This window comes from Mus caroli, chromosome 15 (genome assembly GCF_900094665.2).
Source record: "Mus caroli chromosome 15, CAROLI_EIJ_v1.1, whole genome shotgun sequence".
Lineage (NCBI taxonomy): Eukaryota > Metazoa > Chordata > Mammalia > Rodentia > Muridae > Mus > Mus caroli.
Window position 1 is genome coordinate 90,368,743 of NC_034584.1, and position 11,970 is coordinate 90,380,712.

Sequence of the window (11,970 nt, forward strand, 5' to 3'; positions counted from 1 at the left end):
TGATCCCCTACATGGCGGAAGGTGAGGACTTACACTCAAAACGTGTCCTCTGACCTTCACATGGGTACTGTGGTGCCACACCTGGCATGGCCTGTGCACACACACACAGACACACACACACACACACACACACACACACACTATACATGTAAACAAAACAAAGACCCAAATAATTAGCCTGCATATAGTACTTCCATTAAAAACTTAATGTTGACAATGGAAACCTTTGAAACTTGGGATACTTGGAGACAGGGGAGAAGAAAAATGTTCTGAGAGAGAGAGAGAGAGAGAGAGAGAGAGAGAGAGAGAGAGAACGAAAGAACACACCAACAGAGCACAGAGCAGGCTGTTTCCTCTTATCAAACCAGTCAATGCCAGTGGCTGTAGCTGCACTGGAAAGCATGCATCCTTCATCCTGTCTGGCCTTCTGGCTTCTGCCCGGCACTCTCCGAATGCCTTACCTGCCGTGTAACCGTCCCGAGTGAGTCTCTTTCCTTCCTGAGTCCCTTGCCCTGGTCTTCACCATCCCCTGATGCCATCCTTGACCAGCTGGCTCTACCATGAAAGAGCCATATGAGGCCAGGTTAAATTCTCTTGCCTCGGCTTCCCCATCTCGGAAATGGACCTGGCTCAGACAGTCAGTGTCTTAGTTAGGGATATTGTTGCTGTGATAAAACACCAGGAACAAAAGCAACTTTGGGGGTTGGTTTGTTTTTTTTTTTAACAAAATCTCAATTTTTCTATTTTATCAATGACGATTCCGGAGCCACATGCTGGGGTGAAAGCCTGCTAGCTCAGAGGGGCACAGAAACCACTCAGCTAACCTTCCTCCACAGCTGATGTCCTGGAAACAATTCCACACTTACCATGCTTTCTCAAAAAAACTCCTTCGAACTGAATGTCTCTCTCTTACATCCCGTGGGTCTCTCATCCGTCCTCCTGACTCCCCCTTACTCTCTATGATTTTCCTATGTTTACTTCCTGGCTACTGGTTGCTTGCTCGGTCTCTTGACCTATGGTTACCTTTATTTAATCCCGTTTACAATATTTAAGCAGAAAGCTCTTGGATTAAAGGTGTGTGCTAAGGCTGAGCCACACTACAACGGAAAGTGTTTTTTTTTCCAGCAAATAACACAACCTCATGATTCACAGGGTGATCAAATAGCCTGCGACATCTGGGAGGAAAGGGTTTGCTTCAGCATACAACCCCACACTCCATCAAGAAGGGAAGTCAGGACAGGAACTCAAGACAGGAACTGGAAGGAGGAAGTGAGGAAGCCGTGGGAATATGCTGCTTCCTGGCTCACTCCCCATTGCTTCCTAGACCTGCTTTCTTATGTAACCCTGGACCACCTGACCAGTGGTGGCACCAGAGACAGTGGGCAGGCCCTCCCAAATCAATCACTAATCAAGGGAACGCTTGAGTCAGGTGGCGGTTTGAATATGCTTGGCCCAAGGAATGGCACTATCAGGAGGTATGGCCTTGTTTGGAGAAAGTGTGTCAGTACAGTGGGAGGGTTTGAGGCTCCTAGTCTCAGACTCTGTCCATTGTGGAATGGGAGCTTCCTCCTGACTGCCTGTGGAGGGGAGTCTCCTGCTGCCTTTGGATGAAGATGTAGAACTCTCAGCTCCTGCCCCATGCCTGCCTGGATGCTGTCATGCTCCTGCAAGGATGATAATGGACTGAAGCTCTGAACCTGTAAGCCAGCCCCAAGTAAATGTTTCCTTTATAAGAGTTGCCTTGGTCATGGTGTCTGTTCCCAGCAATGGAAATCCTAAAACAAGCTGGGGGGTGGTGGCATGGGCCTTTAATCCTAGAACCCAGTAAGTATATGTAGGTGGATCTCTGTGAGTTCAAAGTCAGCCTGGTCTACAGAGATAGTTTCAGGACAGGCAAGGCTACATATACAATGAAACCCTATCTGGAAAAACTGGGGGGAAAAAGAAAAGATAAAGAAACTAAGAAAAGAACAAATAGAAAATGCTTAAGAGACTTGTCTATAGGCCAGTGTTATGGCAGCCTTTTTTTTTTTTTTTTTTTTGTCTTTTGAGACTGGGTTTCTCTGTGTAGCTCTGGCGGTCCTGGAACTCACTCTGTAGACCAGGCTAGCCTCAAACTCAGAAATCCACCTGCCACTGCCTCCCATGTGCTGGGATTAAAGGCATGCGCCACCACCGCCTGACATAAACTGTTGGGCACAACCCTAAATCCCATGGTTTAGCCAGGCATTGTGGTTACAGGATCTGCACGGTTCTGGCAAGCTACAACAACTCTTTTCTTCACCAAGGCAAAGGGCATCTGTCAGCCTTCGTCTCTTTGCCTCGTGACCTCTCAGCTTGTCCCTCACTGTGGCCCCTCCCCCATCTGCCCTAAGGGCAGGACTAATTCTGTGACTCCACCCTTCCAGCACATTCCAAACTCTCCCATCTGGGTGTAAGGTTTCATCCTGCAAGCATCTTTCAGATCTCCTTTCCTTCATTTTAGACTATAATTTCTTTGCTAAACTGGGATTTACGGGCAAATATGTGGGATCTCCCTTCCGAACTCTACTTGATCATGATCTACTTGATCCCTCAGCACAAAACAAGGTTTTGTATGGGTTTGTTTTATCTGTAGAAAGAGTCGGGAGGGGGGAGAGGAGATCCATCTGCTCCTTCCGGCTTAGAAACTTCCATAAATTCTTTAGGTCTCTGGCGGCTTGCAAGACCCGTCTACTTGGCTATTTGCCACGGTCATCACTGCAGACTGGAAGCTGAACTTCCAATTTGGGTATCACTTTAAAGCAACCTACTGGATCCGTCACCATGGCCTGCCTGTTTCCCTTCCTAAAGGCCGATCCTTTCCCTCCCTCCTTTACAGCTCACAGCCCTAACTCTGCCAGGCCACCTTCTCCCAACTGCAGAAAAGAATCCTTCTGGAAAACGTTTGCCTTGCATCTCTCTCTCTTCCAAATATGTACAGAGCAATCCCCCCCGCCCCCCGCGCCTGCTGGAACGCTGCACACTCCTGCTGCAGTGGTCTGCTTGCTCCCAGGTTGCCCCTGTTAGGTCCTGTCCATAGCTTCCCGACTTCCTATCCCCCCTGTGCAAACTGGAATAGGTCCTTGCTTTCTTTTCTTTTTTAAAGATTTATTTATTTATTCTATGGATATGAGTATGCTGTAATTGTCTTCAGACACACCATAAGGAGGCATCGGATCCCATTAGAGGGTTGTGAGCCACCATGTGGTTGCTGGGAATTGAACTCAGGACCTCTGGAAGGATCCAGACATACCTGCTATGCAGATTACTCACTGGTTTGGATCAAAGATTCAGATATTCTAATGATGATGGTTTTTGTTTGTTTTTGAGGTTTCTTTTTTTCTTTAAATTGTTTTGTTGTTGTTTGTTTTTACAATTTCAGCTTTCTGGGGGAGCGGTATCAAGGTAACACAGACCTCATAGGCACACAGCCCAGTAGACGCTCCTTAACACTGGAGATGGTGGAAGTCTTTTTAAAGCGAAGTCTGCAGACACGCAGTGATCCGCACCCATACAATTTCTCCAGAAGAGAGACATAAACACTTCGAGTGTGAGTAGCAGACGGCCCTGTCCACCTTCATGAACCTGCACACAATTCCCTTTGGGTTGAATCTGGATGAGGCGAGTTTGAAAAATCCATCTGAAAGCACAGCTTCGGGGGAAGGTATTTTCATCATATCCTGCCACCGCGCCCAGAATGCGCCCGGAATGCTTAAGATTCTCAGTGTGGCTTCTAAAAGTCCAGAGAAGGAAGGAACCAAAGCTGTCTGTCTCAACAGGGAGCAGTTTTGCCCATCAGGGGCATCTGGGGCATCAGGGGCATCTGGCAAAGTCTGGGAACATTCCTGGTTTCACATATGAGGGGTCACTCTAGGCCTCCAGCAGGCCTGGCTGGAACGGCGCTAAACCGGCATGGCAAAGGCTGATGAGATCTGGCTCAAAATGTCAGCATGCTGATGGGGTGGAAACCCAGTGGCAAAGAAAGCTCATTAAGAACACACACTGGCCAGCCGGGCGTGGTGGCGCACGCCTTTAATCCCAGCACTTGGGAGGCAGAGGCAGGCGGATTTCTGAGTTCAAGACCAGCCTGGTCTACAGGACAGCCAGGGCTATACAGAGAAAAACACTGTCTCGAAAAGCCAAAAAAGAAAAGAAGGAGGAACACACACTGGGGGTATGTCAACTAGTCACTGAATTATAGAGCAGATTATCATTACACTGCACCTTATCCTACCTGTTGCATACTACGACTGTTCAAGTCTCTACATATCAACCAAGGTTCTGCTTTCAATATGCCCAGGTATATGAATATCCAATATTCAAAATGACATTGACTTCTTTGAGATAGAAAGTCAAAAGTCAAGTCAACATATAATCTATGGAAGAAAACAGATTCTATACTACTGTAAAATAATAATAAAGACCAACATTTGGAGTTTACTGAGCAGGGAGTCCATTGATGTGACTTCTAATACAAATAAAACTCTCAGTAACTGAGAGTGGATTTCTAGAATCACAACAAATGTAAGCAGTCAAAAGCAACCGTGAATGCTCTAATGAAAAGCACAATTCTCTGCATATGCGCTTCTAGTTATTATACTGATATTCGTGATCAAAGACCAACCTTCTACTAAAAGCAGTGGGCAGTAGTTACACTGTAGTTAACCCCTAGTTGAGCTGACAGCCAAGTCCCAAGGAAATGCCATAGGAAAATCGCAAACGTAAAGGGGTTAACAGCACCCTAAAGTGGCATATGAAAATGAGGTCTTTTTAACAAAGAGACCTTCAAGTACCTCAATTTGAAAAGAGAAGAAAGTCCCAAAGACACATCATCATTCAAAGGTCACTTGATGACGCAGAAATGGAACATTTCCCTGTCTGGGTCTCTGGGGGTTGAATGGGCAGATGTTCTCTCAGGCTCTCTCCCAGGTCTCACCCCCTCTGGCTGGTCTGCCTGCTTACAGGTCAACTTTTACCAAGCAGAGGAGCCTATGCATACATCTCAACAGCTGACTCAAGACCAGTTCCTGCCAATCTAGCTGGACATGGGCACAGTCCAGGAAACTTAAAGAAGAACATCAGACATAAAGAGTGACCTCTGACACCACGGGGCTGGGACACGATCCAACTATGCATACCTTAAATGCTCTCTGCAGGAGCCTCATGGAGAGCCAGCCTTAAGGTCCTACAGATTGAGAGTAAAGGCAAGATCAAGTACAGCTCGTGTGTCCCGGCAGGCTAGACAGATTAGCAACACAGCGAAGGCTCACAGAACTGGAGAAGACAGGATTTAGTCAGGTCCCTCGAACCAGCAAAAGGAACAAGCCAATCTTTAGGGTTTTGTTTCGTTTGAAATAGGGTCTTACAGCGTAGACCCTTGGATGGTTTAGAACCCACTCTATAGGCCAGGCTTTACAGAGATCCTCCTGCTTCTTCCCCTAGAGTTCTGGGACTAAAGGCACGCGCTACCACACCCACCGACACTTTTTAAGGAGCGCTGGAAATCCGTATGTGAAGTGACATCCTAATTTTTTTTTAAAGATTTATTTTATTATTATATGTAAGTACACTGTAGCTGTCTTCAGACACACCAGAGGAGGGCATCAGATCTTATTAAGGATGGTTGTGAGCCACCATGTGGTTGCTGGGATTTGAACTCATGACCTTTGGAAGAGCAGTCTGTGCTCTTACCCGCTGAGCCATCTCTCCAGCCCCGACATCCTAATTTTTAATCCAGAAATTAACTCCAAATAATCTTAAAAGGGAAAATGTAACTCACACAAAATATCCCCCATAAGCTTACTCAGGCCCTGCTCACCAGTCTGCAATGACAACAGGAACTATGATAACTTAAGGCTCCTTTTCCTCAGCTCCTCCCCCTCCCAGCAGTCCCTTTCTTCCTCCCTCCTCAGGCCACAGCCTCTCCTGTCCCTTTTCCTTTACAGTCTCTCCTTCGTCATTGCCAGAGATGGAAACTGAGATCCTCACATTACTTCTGCTCGTGATCCTGGCTGTCTCACTGGAAGGGCCTTCCAGCCTGGGAAAATACAGGCCACACGTTGTAACCTGAGGCTAGGGCCCCATGATGTCAGCAGCTGGATGGTTAGTAAAATCGAAGGGAAAAGTCAGTGAAGCTCACAGCCTCACGTGGCTAAGATGTCACCAGGCAACCCGTAGACATCCTCATTTAATCGGATGCTTGGTTTGTGGGCTTCGCTTTTAAGTCTAAACTACTACAGAATCACCCGGCCCGGTTTTGTTGGCTTGGGCCTTTGCTTTCTTTTCATTCTCTTGTCTTCTCTGTCTGAATCTTTGGAGATGGAATCTGTAAATTAGTAGATTTCCAATGGCACAGGTTAAGTCTGCTGTGGAGCCAGGCTGAGAAACACTTCAAACAAACAAACGAACAACAAACAACCCTTTCCAAGCCTGCCCTTGGCAGTGATCTTGGATGGAGGTGTCCCGAATAGCCCTGACTTGTTCAAAGAGTCTCCCAGATGGTTCTCATTGCACAACTGTGGATGGAGACAGTGAGGCCTCAACCTGTCGCCTGAGTTGCCCACAGTTAGCAACTTCTCTGGAAGCGAGTCTCTCCAACCCCACTCCCCATTGCCACATGGCCTTCTACGAATCTGAACTCCTCTGCCATTTAGGAGTGGCTGGAAACCAATGATCGGCAGAAAACCAGTAACCAAGCCATCAAATCGTACGGATGAGAGTGAGTACCCTTACATCACCCGCCATCTTAATGAAATCTCTGGAATAACTCAATAACCACCATGGGTGTTGATCTCATTTAATAAATGAGTGGGGGAAATTCTGAAGCTCAGAGACATTCAACAATTTGCCGCAAGTTCCCAAGGCCATTAAGTCGCAGCCTGGTATGCAGATCTGAGCTAATGGCTAGGCCTTACCATCTCTGCTCCACCACCTGGTGTGGCACCCAGAGTGGGGGGAAAAACTCTATAAAAAAGAAGGTGGTCACTAAGCACTTGTAAGAGCCAGAAAAATAGCACCCTGACCAGGTTGTCACAAAATACAAGATTTCAGTAGGCATTCTACTCTGGAAGCCACATAGCCACTGGGGCAGAAAAATACCTGGGACCAAGAGGAATCTGCAGTGTGTCCTGGGAGAAAGACAATGTCACTTGGGAGACAGAGAAAGGTGAGGGTTCTCGATACCTGGGAAAAGAATCCAGGCTATTTCTAAGCAAGTGGGAACTCAGTGCAGAGCAGGACCTTACAAAACATGGACTGTTTTAAAAACAGGATACAACGTTAAACTTGTGGAGGTGCCCAGGCTGAGCTACAGGAGCCGCGTTTAGCCTGGAAGAGAAAGGCTGACCGGCTCTGACACCATCTAAGCTGACTCCCTGGCTCCTGAGCACGCTTGCATCTGTCTCCCACATCCATAGACACTTCAAGGGACTTCCCAGCCCACAGCTCCTGATTCTCAACAATCCACCTGATGGGTTTGCACATTTGGGGATGCAGACAAAAGGACAAGCAAGAGACATTTTCAATGCCCTACCATTGTTCAAAAGGAGAGGCCATGGTAAGAGAGAAAAGCAGAGCAGACAGACTGCAGTGTTTCAACCGGGAGGGAAGAGGACCAATCATGGAACAGAGAAAAGAGTTGCCCCTCAGAAAGGGGTTGGGCGAGCTACCTTGCCAAGGTCACAATCCAGCAAGAATTTATTAAGCAATTCCCATATCCCTGGCATTAGAGGACAAAAAAAAAAAAAAAAAAAAAGTGGACGTGGTAGCAGATGCCAGACCTCTTAAGTCCGCTGCTTTCTCAGTGTAACCCTCAGTCCATGAAACAAGGTAAAAAATGTTCAGAAGCAGCGAAGTTTAAAGACTGGAAAGTACCTTTAAATCTACTTAACAACGTATCTGCTGGATTACAGGCAGCCCAGGGTGCCGTAAGCACTATTTCTTCTGAAAATCTCCCCCTAATTATTCCCATAGACAATTCTTTCTCCTCATTGAGAAAGGAAGACCCGCCACCCCTCACACAACCTCTCCTATCCCAAGGATCCTCCGGGTTCACATGACTCTGTCTCATGTCTTGGCAACCTGAACACCTGGCATTTCTGTTTGCGTTCACCCATAGTCTGTTTCCTGTTGAAATGGACATGACACGGGAGCCGGAACTCGAACTGATTAGTAGCTGCCTGCTACACAGCATCCCTAATTATTCAACACCTGTTCTTTAAAAAAAAAAAAAAATCCCTATTAAGATCAAAACCTCAATCAAACTAGGCCACGTTTCCGTTGCTTTCAGCCACTCACTGAGAACTAAGTAACCCAACAGCAGAATCAATTAAGTCATTTTAAGGCAGAGGTTAGGCGGCCATACCAGACCCGTGCAGTGGCGGGACTTGCCAGTTTCCTATAGGGTGAGTTATTTGACAATGAGGCCAGCCAGCTCAGGTTTTATTTCCGTTGTCCTTCTGACGTCAGAAAAAGCACGAGTTGCAGCACTGTTTCTTGTATCAAGGTGACAAATTACAGCCTTGCTAGCCCCGCGTTTTGCAAACCATACAATTACCCCCCCCACACACACACTCCATTGTATTCTTTTTAAGTTACAAAAAACAAAAAACCGCGGATGTGTTAAATCTTGCAAATGCGTACCGTTTTCTAGCAGTGGGTCCTTTCCTCTCTTCCACACCGTCGTACACACCGTCTATCGGTCTGAGACAAGTACGCGATCCCCAAGCCAGTGTGTTTCCTACCGATGGAACAGGCTGGTGAGAGCCCGGGTCCACGCCGCAGAGCGAGACACAAAGGGCTGGAGTAAGCACCACCTTCCTCGGCCCGAGGCAGCTTGTGAAAGGCAGTTCGCGGCGTGACGCGCTTACCGCGAAATTCCTTTTGCCGCCATATGCACTCGACTCTAGTGCGAGCACAGTTGGGCCGAAACCCAGCGGCGGGCGATGCACCGGGATCCGCGCGCCGTTCGCGAGGGTGCGGAGCAGCCCCGCACCCGGAGCCGGGCTGTCGCGGGGGTTGGGAGAGATGAAGACGGGCTACAAGAGATCTCCGCGCGTTTTCCTCCCCGCGTGGAGCCGACCAGTTTATAAGCGTTTTGCCGCAACGTTTGGGGCCAGGTGCGGGGGAGGGGAGACCAAGGGCGCAAGGGTCCTGCGCAAGCAGTGGCCTTTTGTTCTCCCGCCCCACCGGACCCGGCTCTCGTAGAGGAAGTAGCCTATCACTGGCTCTTCATTCGGGAGAGAGCCTCCAGAGAGGGAGAGGAAAGTGAGTCACTGCCAGCATCCTCCCACTAACCGGAGCGGAGACAGGGGCCGAGCCCGTGGAGGTGCAGCCAACGTGCACCTGTTTACCGCGTTGGGAAGCCGGTCTCCGAGGCTCCGCTGCCAGCCAGTCCCAAGATGCAGACTGATTCACTCCTCGGTGTACCTTGTGCCCCTCACATCGCATGCTTGGTCCTAATCCGCGAAAGTGACACCAGATCTGGTGGCACACTCCATCACCATAAAACCAGGTCTACAAAGTAAGGTACTGTAAGCCAAGGCGGTATCTGGGGTCCCTGCGTTCGGGGAAGGGCACCGGACTCCTGCCTTCTAGAAAGGCGCCGCGACGCTCTGCCCGTGTCCACGAGACATGGAGGCTGTCTGAGTTACCTCCTTCCCTTCCTGTTCAAACTCCCCTTCCCTCCAAGTCGCCGCTCCCTCTGCCCTCCAAAAGCACCTTACCTCGAGAAATAAAGGGAAAGGCGCCACCAAAGTGTCCGCCCTTCCAGGCCGTCCCCGGCAGTTAGATGTCCTTTTTTGTGTCAAGGACTAGCTAGGGAAAGGTGGCCCCAGGTCTGCAAGACTGGGCGGGGAGGATCCGCGTGGCGGGTTTCGGAGGAAGGTAAAAGGCCGGGTTACCGGCGACCTTCAGGCAGAGAGTACCTCCTCCTTCTCCTCCCCATCCCCTTTCCCTCCTCCCCCTTCCCCTCCTCCTCCTCCTCCTCCTCCTCCTCCTCCTCCTCCTCCTCCCCCCAGGGCTGGTTGCATCAGAGTTTCCCCCCACCCACACTCTGCCCGCCAACACTTACATTCACACGCCCGGCGCGGAGGGGCTCCAACCTGACTCATTGGCTCCCGTGAGGCGCGTCGCCCTTTCTCATCTGCAGTTTGGGGACGGGAGCGCGGCCTTTCAGACCATCATCCCTCCCTGCCCGCGCGCCGGCGGAGCTGAGCTGCGTGCGGTAGAGCAGTGCGGGTCACATGCCGCTGGTCGCCGCGCCTTCTTGCTCCTCTTTCCCCCTGGGCTACGGGACCGCAAGGCGACCGCGGCTGGCGGACACCGATCATCCAGGAAGGGCAGTGCGAGCGGATGCGCGAGCAACGCGCTGGTGGTACCCGAGCATACGGAGGCTGCGCGCCTCCCGGCACCTGCCTGCGCCCTCCCGGGGCCTCAGCTGGGGCCACGGCTGCCGCACCCGCACCCTCGGGGTTGGAGGTGGAGCGGCTCACTCGCCCAGGCGGTGGCAGGGGGCCGTCTCTTGGGGTACGCCAGGGCCTCACCGAACGGAGTTGCATTGTGGGAAGGGAGCAGCGTGAGGGTAGCCCCGCGACCCAGGGGCGGTGGTGGACTACGGGACGCGCGGGGACATCTTTGGAAACCTGGACACCTGCAATCCCCCCAGAGCAGCTCTGGGGACCCCCTGGGACTCAGAGTGTGACAATAACCCAAGGGGTCTACACCAATAGCCCTGCTGCCCCGACCACGTGACTCTACCCTTGCTGGGCCTGGAAAAAAGGAACAGGCTGAAAGCCATATCCGCCTCGGGTTACTCCTCCTGCCCCACTCTTTGTCTGAAGTGCAGCCCCTTAACTGACTGGCTGGCACAGTCGCTTCTCCTTAAAATGGCGACAGGAAATCCCACCTGCACACCAGCCAATGAGACCACCACCACGGAGTCTGCCGCGTGGAAGCCTGAGCCCCTCTCCTCCGGATGGCTCCTGCTGGAGATTCATCAGCCTGACCACTAATAAATTTTAACCAAGAGGATTTTATTCAGACACTGGCGCCGAGCTGGGATTCCGAATGTAGCACCCAGACACCTCAGCCAAGGTTTTACAAAGGCAAAGAATACAAAGCTTCAATCTGTTCTCTTGCAAGCTTGTTTACAGAAGCAGAACCAGCAGTTAAAAAAAAACATAATAATAATAATAAAGATGAACCCTTAGCAGCGCTTAACATTTGGAGGTCTAAATTTGCTTTAAGCACAGAGATTTTTAAACATAAAGTTAGCCATCAACATGTTAGCCATCACTGTTCCATCTTCCTGTTCCATCAAAACAAGAAATGGCGGTTGAATCATGATTCAAAAATGACTCTACCTGGAGCCTTTCAAGAGGCTGAGTAATGCTGTTTTGCAGTGCTTACAGATTTTCAGTCTCCGCTGGGAAAGTGAGGGTCCAACCAAGATTTAAGCTTTTTAGTGGCTGGTATTCTTGCTCCCTTCCAATGGCAGTAAATGGTCGTGGTTAGTTAAACACTGGCTTCCAAAGAAACACGTGGGAGGTGTGTTCTTGAACATGCCTGGAAACCCGGAAGGTCACTGCAAACAGAAGGGCAGTTTCTTCCTCAATCACAGCATCTTCCACCCCACCCCCACCCCGAGCCATTTTTTTTTTGTCCTGTTGCTCCTTCTTCGTGTGAAAAACTTATGTATTACAGTAACACTGTAAGTTTACACCGAAAATCCATTCTTTTTACCTTTCTTCCTAAAGGAAGTCAAAATCAACGATTTTGTTATGATTATGACTGAATAAGTTACCCTGAATAGGTAAATGAGCCAGTAGCAGACTCAATTAACCTGGACTAACCCCCTCCCCGCCCCCACCCATACACCTGCTGATATGAGGCCCCCAACACACACACATATACATATATATAATATATATATATATATATATATATATATAT

At 49.5% G+C, this 11,970-nt stretch overlaps 1 protein-coding gene across 3 annotated transcripts in view; it reads right to left on the reverse strand.

The window, feature by feature from the left end:
• Window positions 1-10,561, reverse strand: part of Slc38a1 (solute carrier family 38 member 1) — a 71,818-nt gene extending 61,257 nt beyond the window's left edge. Inside the window, exon 1 of one of the 3 annotated variants that reach the window (XM_021183413.2) lies at window positions 10,091-10,561. The gene's annotated coding sequence lies outside the window, so the exon portion shown is untranslated. Of the gene's footprint in view, window positions 1-8,661; window positions 9,662-9,743; window positions 10,020-10,090 lie in introns of those variants that run through there. The other 2 variants (XM_021183411.2, XM_021183412.2) reach the window with 2 other exon arrangements.
• Window positions 10,562-11,970: the final 1,409 nt, after the last annotated feature.